Raw genomic sequence first — 8,575 nt, 5'->3', positions numbered from 1 at the left:
GGAACGAACACCATATGGAATTGATTTACCGTTGTGGATGAAGTTTTCTTTCAGGGTCCTCGGATGGAAGTCATAGGGCCCCAACTTGATAAATCGGTTGATCTTGTGCATGAGTTGACGAATGTTTTACCCCGTAAAGACCACGTCCAATAAAAGGCGCCGGTAATTATATCTCCACATTTTTTCATGTGACGAGGACACTCGGGCTGAATTTAGATTTGTAGATCTCGGATACTACTATTTTTCACACTGGCTTTCCCCGTTCCTCAAGGAGAACGGGGATAGCTTGCTTTGCAGCGATTTCGCATACATTTAAAAAGGGATGAATGTGCTTTCTCAGACAACATCCGGAATTGTGGCTTGTCAAACAACGTGCACACGTATGTATGTGTTGAGTCTCCACCTATATTTTGCTTCGCTTAAGCAGAAAGTTTGACCGTTTTGCAGCCGTGGAGCCGTACATCCGGATTATCTCGAAAGTCACCGCCTGTTAGAGCACAACAAGGACCAAATCCATGCAGAAGGAACTGAATGCGTCAATGAATTTCCTTCGTGACACCAAATTCATTGCTCAGACGCTTCTGGAAACTGTTGAACCCTAAATCATTTCAGCATTCATTCTCCTCTCACGTTTAAGCTTATTTCGTGTTTCCGTCTCTAGATTCCGGGAACCATTGGTGAATAATCTGAGGACACCCGCAGCAGTTCTCTAGACAATTATACCTGACCACCACTGATTTGACCGAGTTCTTTCAACTAATTTTAACATCCCAGCTTCCCCACCCACATGTGATTTTTAAGGATGTGTGCTGGGCATTACCAGCATTAACAGTCCGTTACATGACCTACCTATTTGTGTATTCTGTGGCGGTTATACCCGTTTTGGCGGATAGCTGTGAGCCGTCCGGGTTTTGTCTCTAGGACAGATGTCTCCTCTGCCTTGTTGGACTTTGGCAAAGCTTGCTTGTTCCTGTTTATCACAGTGCCGTGAACAGCAGAACGGAAGGATGAGGAGCGGCAATAAATTGGCTTCAAACACCGCATTGTTCGAAAAGCTCATGATGAATATGCTTATCCTACCAGACGTCTCTGTGGAGACAATGTCAATTGAATGGAATCAACTCTTCATGATGGTCAGTAAAATCCACAGATGGAAAACGCAGAATGAGTGTGTATTTCTTCAACAAATAAAAGCCATCTATAAAATTTTGAGGTGCGTGTAGAAACATTGCCCGATGTCACATGACATGTACATAAATGTTGCAAAGTTTAGGCTAGTTACAATATTTGTAGCTGTCTGTCTTCGTGCATGCGTATCCTTGAAACAGCCGTTGATTACCACGACAATGTTAAATTAGCCTAAATTTNAGTGCTGTAGGATTAGGACGACCGCAAACTCCCAGAAACAGACTGAGATTCATGATATATTTTTCAGGAATTGTCGGTCCTTCCAGCGATGAAATTTATGAAAAGACAAGCTCATTGTCGAATCCCATTGAATCCTGAGAAAAAACAAAGCGGAATTAAGCTTGATAAACCGTTAGTCGACGGCTAACAGTGTACATGTCATATAACATCCGGCAATGTTTCTACACGCACCTCAAAATTTTATAGATGGCCTTTATTTATTGAAGAAATACACACTCATTCTGCGTTTTCCATCTGTGGATTTTACTGACCATCATGAAGAGTTGATTCCATTCAATTGACATTGTCTCCACAGAGACGTCTGGTAGGATAAGCATATTCATCATGAGCTTTTCGAACAATGCGGTGTTTGAAGCCAATTTATTGCCGCTCCTCATCCTTCCGTTCTGCTGTTCACGGCACTGTGATAAACAGGAACAAGCAAGCTTTGCCAAAGTCCAACAAGGCAGAGGAGACATCTGTCCTAGAGACAAAACCCGGACGGCTCACAGCTATCCGCCAAAACGGGTATAACCGCCACAGAATACACAAATAGGTAGGTCATGTAACGGACTGTTAATGCTGGTAATGCCCAGCACACATCCTTAAAAATCACATGTGGGTGGGGAACCCGGGATGTTAAAATTAGTTGAAAGAACTCGGTCAAATCAGTGGTGGTCAGGTATAATTTTCTAGAGAACTGCTGCGGGTGTCCTCAGATTATTCACCAATGGTTGCCGGAATCTAGAGACGGAAACACGAAATAAGCTTAAACGTGAGAGGTGAATGAATGCTGTAATGATTTAGGGTTCAACAGTTTCCAGAAGCGTCTGAGCAATGAATTCGGTATCACGCAGCAAATTCATTGATGCAGTCAGCTCCTTCTGCATGGATTTGGTAATTGTGGTGGTCTAAAAGGCGGTGCCGTTCGAGAAAATTCGAATGTACGGCACCACTCTCTCATGAAAAATGTAGTGGTGACGGTTGCAAAGCGGTCAAACTTTCTACTTAAGCGAGGCATGCGAAATCGCCGAAAACATGCCATCCGCGTTCACCTCAGGGAGAACCGGGAAAGCCCGAGTGAAAAAATAGTGGTATTTGAGGTCTACAAATCTAAATTCAGCCCGAGTGTCCTCGTCACATGAAAAAATGTGGAGATATAATTACCGGCGCCTTTTATTGGACGTGGTCTTTACGGGGTAAAACATTCGTCAACTCATGCACAAGATCAACCGATTTATCAAGTTGGGGCCCTATGACTTCCATCCGAGGACCCTGAAAGAAAACTTCATCCACAACGGCAAATCAATTCCATATGGTGTTCCGCCAGGCGCTCTACCAAGATCACCTTCTACAGGTTTGGACTGAAGCGACTGTCACGGCAATCTTCAAAGCTAATGACCGACTATCGCCTGGGAGCTATAGGCCATAAGCCTCGCTAGCCTGCCGTGCGAGGAGGTGGAACGCATTCAGAATCAAGTTGTCATGGATAGCCTTATTTCCAACAACTTGATACATCCAGCCCAATAGGGATTTCACCCAAACCGTTCTTACGTGACGAACATTCTTGTGTATATCGACAGCTTACCCAAGCCAAGGATGAAGGACTCGTATCAGATGCCATATTATTTTGAATTCTCAAAAACATTTGATCGGGGCCACACGTCACGCTGCTCCACAAACTTGATTCCTACGGTGTTCAAGGGAAAATATGTGTACTATATCAAGGCATTCCTATCAGACAGAAAATCTCCAGTAAGAGAAGGCTTGACCTACTCTCCATTCTCTTCACATTGTGATAAACAGGAACAAGCACGCTTCATCAACGTCCGACAAGGCGGGAAACGGAACTGTCCCAGTGACAATCACTTGGCGGCCTCACAGCTGTCGGCCCTAACGAGTATGAACGTGCGTAAATACACACCCAAGCAAGTCGTGTAAGCGATTTGTAATGCTGGTAATGTCCAACACACATCCTTGAAATCCATATGCAGATGTGGGAACTCGGTTGTTAAAATTGGTGGCAAAAGCTCAGCTTAATCAATGGTTGTCGGGTATAGTCATCTCGGAAACTGCTGCGGGTGTCCCCATATTATTCACCCTAAGATTATTGCGGGAAGCTGGAAATCGGTGCACAAATTAAGCCTAAACGTGTGGGAAGAAGAAATACTAACAAATAGGGTTCAACAGTTTCCAGCAATGCATTCGCTATCATGCAGCTGCAATCAGCATTGGTCTCCTGTCAACCTGCTTGTAAATTTGTTAGTCGGTAGGATAATCGACTAACGTGTGGCGTTTTGAAAAATTAGGCCTTGTTGCTTCATCGAAATCACTTGCTCACTCGACCCTCTTCCCGTGGATTTGGTCCTGGTTGTGGTGTATTTGGCAGTGCCGTTCGGGATAATTCCAATGTACCGCTTCACGGTCTTCAGAATAAATTTACTGCGAACGTCTACAGAAAGGTCAGAATTTGTCCTCATGCAAAGTAGAAATCTAGGTAGAAATTGAAAACATACATACGTGTCAAGGTTGCTTGACAAACATCGACGGTTGAATATGTGATGTAAAATTGAAGGGCGGATTTTCCCTGAAGTAACCAGCCTAAGGATGAGCAATCGTTTTGAAAATTTGTCTTCCTACGTTTTCCTACGGCGTTTTCATGGATTGATTGGGTCATTATAATTCAAACAGTCAATCCACCAATCAATAATTGATTCCCATACAGCGCATTTGGTTGACGAGGACAATAGCTGAGCGAAGCATACGAAGTATTCCAAACTATAACCAGTAGGCATAAAGGGTTTCTGAAACATCAAATTCATTCATTGCTCGGCAGTTCCATTTCGGATGAATACGTCAACAGAGACATCCATTGTAAAGTGTATCGCATCAAAAATCATGGATTCCTCTAAAATATTGTGCGAGAGAACCTTCCAACCATTGTTCGTTCTCACGTGGATGAATGCGAAAGCCTTTAAACAAGACAGCAAAAGAGCGGGCTAATTAAACTCTTAGAGGTGGGCGATCTAGACGGTTTTGCTTGTGTGTAATAAAGCACACAAAGCTGGGGGCATCCTATACAGACACCATACCAAAGTCTTCTTAATTAGCATACGCGGACCAAACAGAGAATCCGAAAATACTGCTAATTGGGTAGCTAGACCAAAACGTTCGTCCTCTTCAGAAGAGGAAAATTCACCTTGAATAGAGAACTCATTTCATCTTTTTAAGTAATTCAGTTCTCGCGAAATTATTGACAAGTTCACTAGTTTCCCTTTCATGCGCAGCACCGCTTCATTTGCCCAACAGCCGTGCCACATGGTCGAAGCCCACGAGTCAATCTACCGAGAAGCTTCTGAAGCCGGTACATAAACAGTCGAGCTGCAATGGAAAGCTCTGAACAACAAGCCTACAAACAAGGAGGTTCGCGAACTATCCACTGTGCTACCTTGATGTTAGCGGTGTCCGTCTTCTACAGTTCAGCTTTCTCAGACGGCGTTATCACGCCTGAAATTAGCCCGTCGACCCAGCATTATTGGTTTATTGTGAACATTAGCCCATCTAATGAGAGAGAGCGAATTTTCTGATGTGCCCAGGAATCCTTGACTGAATCCACACAGGAACCCCCCTCGTTAATTTGGCTCGATGAGGCTAATCGAGTGTGAACATTAGCCCAACTAACCCCTGAGAGCGAATTTTCTGATGTGCCCAGGAATCCTTGACTGAATCCACACAGGAACCTCCCTCGTTAATTTGGCTCGATGAGTCCGGCTAATCGAGCTCTTCAAACATCACCCGTAGACACTAGCTTTCAGTCCACATCATTCCGTGGTGTTCCACACAATCCATTTCAAAGCAACATGGCGGACAATCTCCCAAGCTCATCCGGCGTCCCTTGATCACATTTACTCATAGGAAACGTGTGTTAGGTCATCCGCTGCTTTCGATATTTTCTGAAAGTTGTGTATTTATGTATACTAAAGATAGTGAAGACGGTGATCTTGAAAAATACAAGTGAACCAAAGTATGAGATGTGGACCCAATTTCATAATTCATACTATCGACGGTGCTAAAAACGAAATTCATAATTGTCAGCTAATGATCGATGAGCAATACTAGCTCGTGAACGACCATCTATCTATAGTAGCAAAACGGGGATCCCCAAGAGGATTTGCCTTTCTAGTTGTGTTTGAAAAACGGATGGCGCTGCCAAGGTTCCAAATCCGGTGCGCAAAATCTTCGAGCTACATTTTGCCCACTACAATCCGCACGGGATTCGTAAGTTCCCAAAAAAAGAAAATGTAGACCCAGTGGACATCCCTTTGGGATTTCATCATCCAAACCGTCTATGGACGTAAAATCCATCTTACAGTATCTGACAGTAAAAGACCGCCTTGAATGCACACGCTCTTGTTTTGAAACTGTTGAAGCAGCCGAACATCCTGGTGGCGGGGTCATTACCATCTGCTACGAAGAATTTACTCCCCGCAATCACTTCCGGGGATTTGCCGCCAGTAGAGACAAACTCGTCCTCATTTGAACTGGGCCATTCAATATGGGCACCCTTATTGCACTAGAATCTAACCGAGCACCGGTGATAATTGACATTTTCGACAATGCAGTGACAGATATTCTTCTTCCAACTACTCCCCCAATATGCCAGCGAGCTTCGTGGTAGCTTCTGTGCGGTCGAACCGATCAACTCGTTCTAAAACCATTACAATTGCGAGTAGTAAAATAACGGATAATATTCCACATTTTTCAAACTCTTTTTCGTTGAGGTTTTTTCAAGCAATGTATTTTCACAATCCGGTTGAATGATATGCGTAATCCGAAAAAAATGTTTGCACCACCAGTAAGGAGGAACAAAGCGCACAAACGAAGCAGCATCCCTAACTTGGTAGATTGTTTGCTGCGTTGAGTTTTAGATGGATTGTGCAAAAAACGGCTGTGTTTTGCGAACTGAAAATTACTATCTGAACGTGATGTTTGAGGATTCACCGATTCAATTGTTGTTACAAGGGATCGAAGGTTTCGCCTAATGTCCCCGAGTGGATCTTTTTCTTGCCGTTCTGCGCCTGTCATACACCTGGAAGCCGCAAGCGAAAAAGGCGTAAGCACTACTCATCAAGTTTTCAGAGAGAGGCAGTATGTTTGCCAACTCAAGAACTTTCATAAAAGGGGTCTAATGATTCTTTGAGCTGACTTCTAAATGGAGCGTGGGTTATTGTCTGAGAATGGTTATCCCACGCAGCTGCTATCCGAACTGAGAGAAAATAGGCCTGATGAAATGGTGCGGTGTGAGCTTACAAATCTTACCATGGCCACGCTATGCGTTTGCTAGGTCAACGGCGAAAATCGCGTCGGCCAAGTCTTGTTCAAACAGGCCATAAGTAAGAATAAAGCCCCCCTCGGAGGTGACGATAATCGAGGAAAATAGGTCAGATGCCGCGAGACGCGTTTTGTAGGGTGGCGACCATTTCCGCAGCAGCTCGCTGGACACGCCAAATTAAGGCAACGTTCTTCGTGCGTCCTGTGTAGACAATCTAGTTGGCATATTCAAGGATGGGTCTGACGTACGCCCCATGGAGTATTTGGAAGTCCTTGTGAGTAATGCGTGTGAACTGCATCGAATGATTCGCGGAGCAGCGAATGCCTTTTGAACCGATGTTTTATAGGGAAGAGATAAAACACGTTTGAAGACAGCCAGATATCAAAATTCTTCTTGGAGTCCCTCTTCGCGATGTCTCCTGGTCCATACTCACCATGCACAAATTAGGCGCTCGCTGAGTCTCCTCCAAATGATATATGGACACACTTTTCGTCATCTAGAGCAAGGTGTCAGTCCCACCACTACTGCTTTTTCAGAGACTACATCCATTTGAAGTACACTGACATTGGAACTCCGGAATTTCAAGTCTTTTGCAAAAAGCGGACATGGACTTGCGAGGACATCTGGAAGGTCGTTGACGTGTATTAGAAACAGCAGTGGTCCCAAAACGGAGCCTTGAGGAACTCCAATAGAGACAGTTGGGGAGAAGTGTAGTTCCAGCCTAACTTCACTCGAAATGATCTGTCCAATGGGAACGCTTTGATCCAGTAAGGGATTTTCCCTTCAATCCCGTAATGCTCGAGTTTGGAGCAGCGGGATGTGTGGGGCCCGATCAAATGCTTCAGAGTATTCAAAAATTTGACACTCGATTTGTGTCCCTCGACCTTGGCTTGGGTAAGCTGTCAATGAACAGGAGTATGTCCATCACTCAAGAATGGTTGGGGGGAATCCGTGTTGAGCTGGAGATATGAAGTTGTTGGAAGTAAGGTCATCTGGGATAGCTTGCCTGAGAATGCGTTTCATCACCTTTCTCGGCATGCTGGTGAGGTTTATAGGCCTGTCGATTCCAGGCAATAGTCGTTCACCAGTTTTGTAGATTTGGATGACTGTCGTTTCACTCTGAGCATATGAAAGGTGGTCTTCGTAGGGCGACTTACGAAACACCAGTTAGAAATGATCTGTCGATGCAAATGACGCTTCTTTCGTGGTCCTTGGATGGACGACGTCGAGCTCCAACGTGCTAAACGGGTTGATCTTTTGCATGCGTTGACGGATGTCCTCTACCGTAAAGAGGATGTTCATAAGAACCCGCTCGTAATTACGCCTCGACAGTTATGGATATGATGACGACGCTGAGACTAAATACAGACTAGCATAGTGCTCTCTGTAGACCTTGGATATCACCAGCGGGGTACTCGCGGGTTCGTAGTTCCTGTCCCTCAAAGAGAACAAGGATAGCTTTTTCCTGCACCGATGTTCCATGCAATGGAACAGCACATTTGTTTTTTCAGGCGACAAGCAGAATGGTGGCATGTTTTCATATGTTCCATTGACGGATTTCTGATATACAGCGGTTTCGTATTTTACGAAATGCCAGCTAATTTCCCGTGTACCAACTAGTCAACATTTTGAAAACGTTCAACACCGCGTATTCGAAGACGCTGGTAGCTTGCGGCTCATCCGAACTGAGGAGGCTTTGTGCGAATTCATTCAAGGATTCCTGGGCACATCAGAAAATTTACTTTCAGCTTAATCAGCAGTAGAGCCTGAAGGATATGACTCACATCAAACTGGTAGCACTCAAATTGTTCATCCAATCTTAGAGTCCTCTTGCCT

This window comes from Opisthorchis viverrini (assembly GCF_000715545.1).
Source record: "Opisthorchis viverrini unplaced genomic scaffold opera_v5_54, whole genome shotgun sequence".
In the NCBI taxonomy this organism is placed as follows: domain Eukaryota; kingdom Metazoa; phylum Platyhelminthes; class Trematoda; order Opisthorchiida; family Opisthorchiidae; genus Opisthorchis; species Opisthorchis viverrini.
The sequence above is the reverse complement of the archived record's forward strand: the minus strand, read 5'-3'. Positions refer to the sequence as shown.